The sequence below is a fragment of the Nomascus leucogenys genome, chromosome 12, assembly GCF_006542625.1.
Source record: "Nomascus leucogenys isolate Asia chromosome 12, Asia_NLE_v1, whole genome shotgun sequence".
In the NCBI taxonomy this organism is placed as follows: Eukaryota; Metazoa; Chordata; class Mammalia; order Primates; family Hylobatidae; genus Nomascus; species Nomascus leucogenys.
Window position 1 is genome coordinate 92436609 of NC_044392.1, and position 12394 is coordinate 92449002.

At 39.1% G+C, this 12394-nt stretch overlaps 1 protein-coding gene and 1 pseudogene across 1 annotated transcript in view; both read right to left on the reverse strand.

Annotated features, from left to right (window-relative positions):
- ADGRL2 (adhesion G protein-coupled receptor L2) overlaps window positions 1-12394 on the reverse strand; it is a 693508-nt gene that overhangs the window by 205058 nt on the left and 476056 nt on the right. The window lies entirely within an intron of this gene.
- The window catches only part of LOC100596719, a 112650-nt pseudogene that overhangs the window by 11737 nt on the left and 88519 nt on the right, over window positions 1-12394 (reverse strand).

Consider the following 12394-nt stretch of genomic DNA (forward strand, 5'->3'; position numbering starts at 1 on the left):
TGCCTGTAATCCCAGCTACTCGGGAGGCTGAGGCAGGAGAATCGCTTGAACCTGAAAGGCAGAGGTTGCAGTGAGCCCATATCGTGCCACTGCACTCCAGCCTGGGCGACAGAGTAAGACTCCATCTCAAAAAAATATATATGGATTTCCAACTTCTGAAGAAAAAATGGAAAGATCTGGCAGCATTTGGCGTATATTAGCTCATAGCAACATCCAGGAGGAGAGGCTTTACCTTCTAAACAACACATGCCTTCTGTGTTAGTCTGTTTTGCATTCCTATAAAGGAATACCCAAAACTGGGTAATTCATAGGGAAAAGAGGTTTATTTGGCTCACGTTTCTGCAGATTGTACAGGAAGCTTGATGCTGGCATCTGCTTCTGCTGAGGGCCTCAGGAAGCTTACAATTATGGTGAAGGCAAAGGGGGAGCAGACTTGTCACATGGAGAGAGAGGGAGCGAGAGAGAGGGGAGAGGTCCTGACTCTTTTCAACAACCAGATCTTGCATGAACACACTACTGTAGGGAGGACCCCAAGCCATATATGAGGGATCCTCCCCCATTACCCAAACACCTCCTACCAGGCTCCACCTCTAATACTGGGGACTACATTTCAACATGAGATTTGGAGGGGACAAAAATCCAAACTATCACCCTTTCTTACTCCCTGTATTCTCTGTCATTTCTTATTACCTCCTCAAAACCAAGGCAAAGTATCTTGTGCCATGAATCACTCCATTTGTGTAATGTTTTATGTTCTATTTTAATGGTGGCATTAAAGGAAATTGAAATGTATCATCACTCATATTTCTATAAAGTGGAAAATAGAAGATAGATCAAGAGGACTATATCTTTCACCCAGCTGCCCTTCACCCATTATTTTTCTTCCTGGCCCCTATAAACATTTTAATGTTTGAGCTCTGGTGGTCAATAATTTTTATGTAGAAAAAAATGTGAATTATACTGTCAATATACATATGAAGAAATATATTGAATAGTAGTAATAGTGCTTTACTTTGTTCAAAGGATTTGTATATGTATTACCTCATTTGTGTTCTTACTTCATAGGTCATATTGAAATTATATTGCCCCTTTATTTGTACTGATTGACTTAGTCTATTCTCTATATTCACTTTCACCAGTTTTCTTTTTTCTCCCTACCTGTCACCACTTCCCACCACTCTTCTATTGATGTTTTATCTTACACTTTTCTTTTTTTTTTTTGAAACAAGTTTCTTGCTCTGTCACCCAGGCTGAAGTGCAGTGGTGCAACCCCAGCTCACTGCAACCTCTGCCTCCCAGGTTCAAGCGATTCTCCTGCCTCAGCTTCCCGAGTAGCTGGGATTACAGGCGTGTACCACCACACCAGGCTAATTTTTGTATTTTCAGTAGAGATGGGGTTTCACCGTGCTGTCCAGGCTGGTCTGAAACTCCTGACCTCAGGTGATCCACCCTCCTCCTTTTCCTAAAGTGCTGGGATTACAGGCGTGAGCCACCACACCCAGCCACTTTTATGTGACTTGTTCAGTTAGTTTCCCTACATGGAAAGGTGCCTTGACAGAAACAAATAATGATTTTGATTATTTTCATATTACCTAATATCCCATAACTATACTTCACCAAGAAATGACACATGAAATAAATCAGACTGCATTAGTCCGTTTTCACTGTTTACAAAGAAATACCTGAGACTGGGAAGGAAAGGAGGTTTAAGTGGACTTACAGTTCCACATGGCAGGGGAGGCTTCAGAATCATGGCGGGAGGTGAAAGGCACTTCTTACATGGTGGTGGCAAGAAAAAATGAGGAAGATTCAAAAGCAGAAGCCCCTGATAAAACCATCAGATCTCATGAGACTTATTCACTACCACGAGAACAGTATGGGGGAAACCACCCCCATCCCCGTGCGTCAGATTATCTCCTACCGGGTCCCTCCTACAACACGTGGGAATTATGGGAGTACAATTCAAGATGAGATTTGGGTGGGGACATAGAACCAAACCATATCACAGACTTTTTCAATCAAACAAATGGAAGTAAACAATCTTTTATGAATTAATATACAGTTTAATAGATGTAGTTAAATAAAAACACAATATAGCAGAAACCGCCAAACATGAAATGTTTTAAGGCAAACAAGCTAAGCCTTCACTAAAAGTTACCAGATGTAGTTGATGGCCCCAGATATGTTTAAAAAATTCTTCCTTAAGATTATACTTTTCTTTTTTTTTTTTTTTTTTTTTTTTTTGAGACGGAGTCTTTCTCTGTCCCCCAGGCTGGAGTGCAGTGGCACAATCTCGGCTCACTGCAAGCTCCGCCTCCCGGGTTCACGCCATTCTCCTGCCTCAGCCTCCCAAGTAGCTGGGACTATGGGCGCCCGCCACCATGCCCGGCTAATTTTTTGTATTTTTAGTAGAGATGGGGTTTCACCGTGTTAGCCAGGATGGTCTCGATCTCCTGACCTCGTGATCCGCCCGCCTTGGATTACAGGCTTGAGCCACCACACCCGGCCTCTAAGATTATACTTTTCAAAGAGGAATATTTGCTTAAAATTGGAATGACTTCCAGAGTTTAAGAATTTTTAAATTTTATTTTTATTTTATTTATTTATTTATATTTATTGAGACATAGTCTCACTCTGTCGCCCAGGCTAGAGTGCAGTGGCATGATCTTGGCTCACTGCAACCTCTGCCTCTCGGGTTCAAGTGATTTTCATGCCTCAGCCTCATGACTAGCTGGGATTATAGGTGTGCATCACAACTCAGCTATTTTTTGTGTTTTTAGTAGAGACAAGGTTTTACCATGTTGTCCAGGGTGGTCTCAAACTCCTGGCCTCAAGTGATCCACCCGCGTCAGCCTCCCAAAGTGCTAGGATTATAGGCATGAGCCATTGTGCCTGGCTAAATTAAGAATACTTTTTAATGTGCCAAATTTTATGCTATATTTCTTATTGGTGGGTGTTATTAGTATATTATCATTATTCCTAATTTTCTTTTGTATTTTCTATCTTCATATACAAATTTTTAGTATGATTATAGGCCAACACATTTTCCCATGGAATATAACTCTTTATTTAATTTAATTTTATTTTTTGGAGATGAAGTCTCCCTCATTCTCTCGGGCTGGAGTGCAATGGGGCTATCATGGCTCACTGCAGCCTCCACCTCCCAGGCTCAAGCAGTCCCCCAACCTTAGCCTCCAAGTAGCTGGGACTACAGGGATGCACCACCACACCCACCAATTTTTTTTTTTTTTTCCTGTAGAGACAGTCTTCTCTATTTTGTCCAGGCTGGTCACAAACTCCTGGGCTCAAGTGATCCTCCTGCCTCAGCCTCCAAATCACTGGAATCACAGGGGTGAGCCACCACACGCAGCTTATAACTCATTTTAAATTCTCATCTCCACAAGATGAGAATCATCGATATTAAACATGCTAGTTGGTTTTGGAAGGATTTTTTGTTGTTGTTTTTTTAGACACGGGGTCTCACTTTGTCACTCAGGCTAGAATACAGTAGCATGATCATAGCTCAAGGCCTCCTGGAATTCCTGGGCTCAAGCAATCCTCCTGTCTTAGCTGCCTGAGTAGCTAGGACTACAGGTGCACACCATCATGCCCACATGATTTTTAATTTTTTTGTACAGACAGGGTCTCCCTATGCTGCCCAGGCTGGTCTTGAACTCTTGGGCTTGAGCAGTCCTCCCACTTCAGCCTTGCAAAGTGCTGGGACTACAGGTGTGGGTCATCACACCCGGCCTAAACATGCTAGTTTTAAAATTTTCTATAAATTTTATCATTTGCATAATATTCTTTATTATTAGCTTAAAATCCTAAGTAATATATAATTTCTGAAAAGACCCTCTGTGCACATTGTCGTAGTCTCATTGAAATACTCCTCTCCTTTTTCTAACAGTTTTATACGTCTTTTAATCAACTGTAATTTTCTTAATTTTGTCTTAGGGCACACAAACTCCTGCCTACCACTTTATTAAATAATTATCTAAGCAGCTTTACTATTAAAACTTTAGTAAAACAAATATTTGTCAACTGATGGAATAGACTCCGTTTAAATGAAAATCATCACAAATAATTCCCTGTACAACCTGGAAACTAATGTTGGCAAATATGATTGGATCCCCTTCATAATAGAAATTTTCTCTTTTTTTTCCCACTAAGCAAGACACTTCTAAATGAAAAAAGTAAAACTAAGCCTCTCGTATTCATAGTATTTAGCTTACAAAAATTTTGTCTTCTCTCCCTTTTTACTTCGCCAAATTGAAAGATAAAAGATATAGCTAATTCATAAAATTGGATAATTAACACCAATTAACTTAATCTGTGTCCATACTAAAAAAGAAATATTTTTACTATTTTTGGACCCTTAACAAAACACATACATTGAAAAGTGGAATTTTTTTTCTTGATGCTTAGTAAGCATCCATGAAGCTGCAATTTTTTTTTTTTTTTTTTTGAGACAGGGTCTCACTCTGTCGCCCAGGCTGGAGTGCAATGGCATGATCTCAGCTCACTACAACCTGCACTTCCCGGGTTCAAGTAATTCTCGTGCCTCAGCCTCCCAAAGAGCTGGGATTACAGGCATGCACCACCATGCCCTGCTAATTTTTGCATTTTTAGTAAAGATAGGGTTTCACTGTGTTGGCCAGATTGGTCTCGAACTCCTGGCCTCAAGTGATCCATCTACCTTGGCCTCCCAAAGTGCTGGGATTACAGGCGTGAGCCACTGCACCTGGCCAAGGCTACAATCCATACTATTCATAGCTGTAATCTTTTATATTCACATCTTACTTAAAATTCTGCAGTCAAGAATACGGTAAATACCATTTGAGATTACTTTGCTCTGTAAAAGTTTTTGAAACACCACTACTGAACACTTGACACATGCTTTCAAAGAAGTCACAGATACTACTTTTTTAAAGTAAAAGCTATATTAAAGATTAATGTTTTCTTCTCCATTACCTTGAAAACGATCTGTTGAAAAGATCTGAAACGTCCTCATAAAATAAAGTGTAAGGTCACTTAACTCTGGTTAATGTTAATATTAAGATGCTTTTTTAATTTTATTTTTAGAAAAGCAACATAACTTAAAAGCTTGGAATTTCATTGAGACTACCCAAGTTCAGATCTCAGCTTCATCATTTTCAAGCTGTGCATTTTTAAGCATGTTATGGAAGCTCAACTTTAAATTAACTGTTTTTTCTAATTTATAAAATGGGAATGATCATTACCTGTGTCTTATAATGTTGTTGTGAGGGTTATATGAATTAATACAGATAGTACCTGGCACATAACAACTCTTCAAATATTTGCTATTATTTTAGTATCTTTAATAGCATAAAACAGTATAATAGCCTAAAATAGTTGACAACTTTTATAATGCTGTTATATAAATACCTAAACTTATATAAGCTCATATGATACAATTTTGAACATTCTGTCTTACTTCCTGCGTTGTATTATAGCAAAGAATTTTGTAAGTACATTTTGAAATATATAGCTTTATATTGACTACATAAAAGTCCTATCATCATACATATGCTAGTATAATTGTTTGTACTTCTAATGTTTTAAATGATCATTTTGAAGGATCTACTCACTCTTAGTTATGTTTATAGAGTTAATTATTTCCTTATTTATTATTTTCTTTCATATTTTAAAAGGGATTTAAGGAGATTTACAAACAAGAAGAGATAAAAATAATAAGAATGTAGAGGCAAAGAAAAAATTAAAAAGCAAATAAAGAGGCCAGGCACAGTGGCTCACACCTGTAATCCTAGCACTTTGGGAGGCCGAGATGGGCGGATTGCCTAAATTCAGGAGTTCAAGACCAGCATGGGCAACACAGTGAAAACCCGTCTCTACTAAAATACAAAAAAAAAAAAAATTAGCCAGCATGGCAGTGTGCACCTGTAGTCCCAGCTACTCAAAAGGCTGAGACAGGAGAATTGCTCGAACCAGGGAGGCGGAGGTTGCAGTGAGCTGAGATCGTGCCACTGCACTCCAGCCTGGGTGACACAGCTAGACTCTGTCTCAAAATAAATAAATAAATAGCAAGAAAGGTGAACACAGGCAAAGTATACCTATATGCATACTGGACATAAGCCCTTAATTTGCCTTTAAGCTTTCTAAGAGCCACACAAAGAGAAGAGCTATTACAGATTTCCAGTGCATGGCAAAAGCATCACCTGATCATGAGGCCAGAGAGAACTCACTAAATGGTAAAGCCAGCCAATTACTTTTCCTTCCATCCCTTCCCTACTACTGATCCTTCCCTCTGCCCTGTCTTCTTTGATACTCAAGTAGATACAGTCCTGTTTTACTTTGGCTACAAAGATGTCCTTCCTTCTAAACTCTGTTGTCCCAACCAGTAAAACTCTCCAAAGGCTAGCTGAACTTTTTTAAAAAAGCTAACTTACCTAAGAAACCCTACACCGACTTCCAATGCTCGTTCTGGCAAAGATTCTTAACAGGAAGGAGAATATCAAAATCTCTGGAATGTCTTGGGGAAGTGGAGATAAAGACTCAAGTGGTTGTGATAGAGTGGTCTCCCTTTCCACTATCAACTCCAGAGAAACAGGGCTTCAAAGCACCTGAGAGAATTAATCCTTTCCTGCAGGGAAAATGGTAAACTTAGAAGAGACAGAGAATAGGCTCATTGAGTGTAACTAACATTACTACTAGTTAACAGCTGGGTTCTAAGTCAGGAAATAGTTTATAATTAATTTTTTAAAGTAAACCCATTTTACTATAGACCAAAAAATGAATTCTGGCATTAGAAATTACCCCCTCATTAATATATTATTAATTATATTAATTAATTATATTAAATAACCTAAGATTGACTTCTTAGGTTATTTGAAGATGTGTGTTCTTGAATTTACCATTTTTTGGTTTTACTGGATTTAATTCAAGAAGAAGAAGGAAACAGGGTAGGGGATGAACATTAATCAAGCACCATTTATGTATCAGATACTGTGAGGACATTTTAATGTTACTTTATTTTAAGGCTGGCATTTGGCTGGCAGGCACTGGCAGGGCTTGCTGGTAGTTTATGACCAGCATCTGTTCTGATTTATTGGTGCCCAAGCCCAACCATTTACACATTATTAAATATTTTAGTGTTACCCTGCTTTAATCTTCAAAACAAACCTGCAGAAATATGGGAACGCTGGGAGCTGGAAGCAGAGACACTGTTCAGGGACCCATGGCTCTGACTTTGTCTGCTCTTCCCCATCCTGCCTGCAGGAGGTTTTATTCTTTGTGCCAATTTGGTTCTACAAGTGGGAAAGCCCTATATGTGCAAATATTTCCTTGCATGGAAGTGCCTAGGCTGTGAAATATAAATGCTTCCAGAGTAACAAATTTGAGTTTTAAAAATTGTGTCTTTCAATGCTGGCAGTAGTGTCTCTGGCAATTGTGTGGCCCAGAGGAACCAGAGGAAAAGAAAAATCAAGCCAAGATATGCTTTATCTGCATGCACCTGCTTCTGATACCCGTGGTCACCTGGATCCAAGTTCTATATCCTTGGCTAAATACACTGGGAAATGGCAGGTGTGTATGTGATATCTTCCTTCCATCTGTAACCAACCTGAAATGCTATCAGTCCTATGATAACAAGGAAATTCTGATACAGAGATGTTAGTTGGCTTAAGGTGCCTAATAGTAAAAGAAGTATTTAAAGCTGCATTTTTGAAACTCCTTTTAAAGCCTGGATTCTGTTTAGCTACATATCTCATTTCAATCTTTTTTTTTTTTTTTAGCTGAAAAACCTTTTCCTCTGAAAACAGTTTTACATATTAATAAGGAACAAGTATGTCTGCACTGATTAAAGCAAGATAGGGGGCAGAATTAAACTTCAGCTACACCCTCGTCACTACAGCAGGTCCTGCAGCACCTCCACAAAGCTCAATGTTGTAGTCTTAAGAGTAGAGATGGGAAAACATTGACCTACAAAATGCTGCCACCCTCAGACCCATTCCACGTTATTCACCTTGGTAAATAATTCATTCAACAAACATACTGTGTAGCTGTTGAGTGCCAGACTCTAGGAATACAAAGATAAACAAATATAAATAGTGTCTGGCATCAAGCAGCTCATAGACAGCGGGAGGAGGAAAAGAGAAAATAAATAAGTAAAACAAAAACAGCCGCTGATATTTAGCTTTTCTCTATCGATTCTCACAACTGTAAGATAGAAATATTTAACCCTTTAACAAATGAGAAAACTAAAATCAGAAAGGTTGAGAGGATGTATTGTCATGCATCCCTTGAATAACAGAACAAGGATTACCACCCTGGTCTTAGGGATGCCAAAAGCTCTTTCTTCTGTGGGGGGACATAGCCTGCAATTTGTCGTAAACCTACAACAAAGTAAGCACATTTCAACACAGATTAATATTTCAAATGCATATCACTTAAATGAGAAGGAAAAAGTCCAGGAAACCTACAGATTAAATCATTAAAATCATTATAATACCACCTTACACAACCATTATCGTTATATATGTATTATCTCACAACAACCCTATAAGGTAGAAAGGGCAGATATTATTATTCCATTTCATGGAAGTAAATCTTTGGGCTATTAATGGAAGATAACATTGGGATGAAACTTACTGACCTAAGGAAAAGAACCCTATCTTGCAGTCATGATACTATCCCCAACTAGCTGTGACACTTTAAGCAAGTCAGTTAACCTTTTAGGCCACAATTTGCTCATCAGTAGATGAGTAGAGGGTCCAGATTTTTCACCATTAAGGGTCCTTCAGTTCTAATACATGATGAATCTGCAGCTTGTAGGAAGTCTCCCAGCTAGTACATGGCTTGGTCAGGAATAGAATCCACCTTCCATCCCAAAGCTTTCTACTATTTCATGCTGCTTGTTAATATTAAACTGAAGGGGAATGTTCTGGTTTTCTGGGCATAGAATTTGGTCATACAATTAATTTTTAATCCAATTTTAATTATAATTCAATCAAGCTGATTGGAAGACAGGTATGTAGTCCTTGCTGGTTAAAAGTTATGAACCTACATGTAAATCCAAGAACCTGTAGGTGGAGGAACACTGGAGAAAAATCTAGATGAACATAAAATGAGAAACACAGAAGTGATAGCACTATGTGACTGCACTACAGACTTTCTGGTCAGAAGGAAAGATAGGATGTTTTTCTAGTGCACACCTCAGATAATGTTGGCAGAGCTGCAACATATCTTAGTGTTAGGGATTTAAGTCTCCAAGTATCTGCAGAAACTTTCATACCTCAGAAAGCAAAATAGTGACAATTTCTTGACCGGTCTTGCTGATAATTTCATTTCCCAGAAGGCAGAGTAAGCATTAAGGGGAACTCCTGCTCAGGACCCATTCTGACACAAACCGGTAGGTAAAATGGAAATGATTGGAACCTTGGGGAAAAGCAACCATACGCTCTTAGAGTTTGATTTAAGCAGTGTTCTGCCTATGCAAACACAAATGATTCTAATAAGCAAGAAAATGGGGAGGAAACTAAAGAAACCAGTGTGCTGCACAGGGACTCACTGACAGGCTCTGAATTTAAAACAGCATGTGCCAAAGATGGGAAAAGGGAACACATAATCAAGCATAAATATATGAAGGTGGCATAGACCTATAAAACTTTAGCAAGACTAAAGCACAGAATGAGCTATGGCTTGTGAAATCTGCTAAAGAGAACCAAAAATGCTTTTCCTTAGTATGAAATGAGGAGGGCGATCAATAAAGGAATGGACTCATTTTTTTTAAGTTGAAGACATAAAATTCATTCACGAGAAAGAGAGAGCAAAGCATCTTTAGTCTTTTATGTTTCTTCCTGTTGGTTCAGTCATATCTCTGGTCATATGTCACCACTTCAGAGAGGACCCTGACCACCCTTTCTAAAAGAGTTCTCTCAGACTTCTCGAACCCCTTAGACTTTTCATTCTTCCCATCACTGATTACCATTATTTTACATACTTCAGTGTTTTTGTTTTTGTTTTTTTTTTCCTGTAGTGGAATGTAAGCTCCATGAATGCAGGTACTTTGATTTGTTCACTACTTTATCTCTAGGGCCTTGTATGTACCAAGTACTACTCAATAAATATGTGATGAATGAAGTCAAGACCATTGGACATTAACTAAAAACTGAAAGACAAAATAAAGGGATTATAATGTAGATAGCATTTACTAAGGATAAATAAGCATATAAAGTATATACTAAGTATATGCACTTGTTCACTTAATCATCATAGTAACCCTATAAAGCATATGTTACTATTTGGTTGAATAAGTTGCCCAACATCATACAACTACAAACATGTAGAGCTAAGATTTGCAGCAAGAACGTAGGTACAAAGTGTGAAAACTTCACCTGTATGCCCTACTGGGGAAACTTGACTGGTATAGCTGCCAAAATGTCTCTTGACCTCTATGAATTATTACAAGGAGAACTTCTAAATGAGATTATGAAATATTCAACTGATTACCTTTGAAAAATGGGGAGGAGGGAGGCATTGGAGAGGAATGCCTTATGTTCAAAAAATCTCAGTCTGCAAACTTTCGATCCATGAAATGGATGTTGCTTGGTGGCAGTGAGGGGTGGGGAATAGCTTATATAATATTTATTATAAAAGACGATGTCATGAACATTTTTAAAAGTGGTTATTAGGGAAAAGTCTAAATTCAAAAAGAGTAAGCTATTCAGCCTACTCTTAGATGTTCTTTTCTGTCAAGAGTTAAGCTTGTATATCAGAACAATAGATATACAGATCTCTAGATTCTAGCAAAGCATTTAATAAAGTCTTTATTTATTTCCTTGTGAACAAGATGGAGAAATAAATACAGGTTTAGGGATAGTATTTTTTTTTTTTTTTTGAGACGGAGTCTCGCTCTTCACCCAGGCTGGAGTGCAGTAGCGTGATCTCGGCTCACTGCAAGCTCTGCCTCCCGAGTTCACACCATTCTCCTGCCTCAGCCTCCCAAGTAGCTGGGACTACAGGTGCTCACCACCATGCTTGGCTAATTTTTTTTGTATTTTTAGTAGAGACGGGGTTTCACCATGTTAGCCAGAATGGTCTCCATCTCCTGACCTCATAATACGCCCTCCCCGGCCTCCCAAAGTGCGGGATTACAGGCGTGACCTGACCTAGGGATAGTATTATTATGTGTGTTCATAACTGGTTGATGATTGTACCCAATGGCAATGTTAATGAATCTGTGTCAGTCTGGAGGAGGGCTTTTCAAGAAGTATACCACAGACCTTTGTCTTTGGCCTTGTCTAATGTGAACATGTTTATCAGTGACTGAGATAAAGCTATGAGAAGGCATGCCTATTAAAAATAGGTCATAGGTTACATGAGCTAGGGAAGGTGAGAAAATACATTAGATGATAAAATCAAGGTCCAAATATCCATTTTAAAATTTTTGTGAAACAGAGTCTCACTTATCACCCAGGCTGGAGTGCAATGGCATGATCACATCTCACTGCAGCCTGTGCCTCCTGGGCTCAGGTGATCCTCTCACCTCAGCCTCCTGGGCAGCTGGGACTACAGGCATGCACCATGACACCCGGCTAATTTTTTGTAGAGATGGGTTTTCACCATGTTGCCCAGGCTGGTCTCAAACTCCTGGACTCAGGCAATTCACCTGCCTCTGCCTCCAAGAGTGCTGGGATTACAGGTGTGAGCCACCATGCCCAGCCAAATGTTTTAACAACAAAAAGATGAAAGACTCTAAAAATACATCTTTTGGTTGGAATAATTGTAGAGTCTTGCCTTGGGACCAAAATACCCACTGCCTAAATTTAGTTGAAGGGATATGTGACTTAGCAGCAGTACTCCTGGGGGAAAAAATGAGGAACTTTACTTGGCAGTGAATCAGTGGTATAATACAATTACAAAAGCAAACAACAAACAAAGAAGTGGTTTAGGCTGCATTAATAAATTTAGGATGTGTATAGAATAATGGAGAATATAATCTAACTCTATTTCAAATTGTTTAGATTACCATGCTTAGTTCTGAAAGTAATATTTTACAGAAGATATAGATGAGAAGAATATAGAACTTCTAGGAGTTAGCAGCCTGAATGGTAAGATGACTTAAAACTATTTCATGTGGGCCGGGCTCGGTGGCTCACGCCTGTAATCCCAGCACTTTGGGAGGCTGAGGCGGGTGGATCACGAGGTCAGATCGAGACCACGGTGAAACCCCGTCTCTACTAAAAATACAAAAAATTAGCTGGGCATGGTGGCAGGTGCCTGTAGTCCCAGCTACTTGGGAGGCTGAGGCAGGAGAATGGCCTGAACCCGGGAGGCAGAGCTTGCAGTGAGCCGAGATTGCGCCACTGCACTCCAGCCCTGGGGGACAGGGTGAGACTCTGTCTCAAAAAAAAAA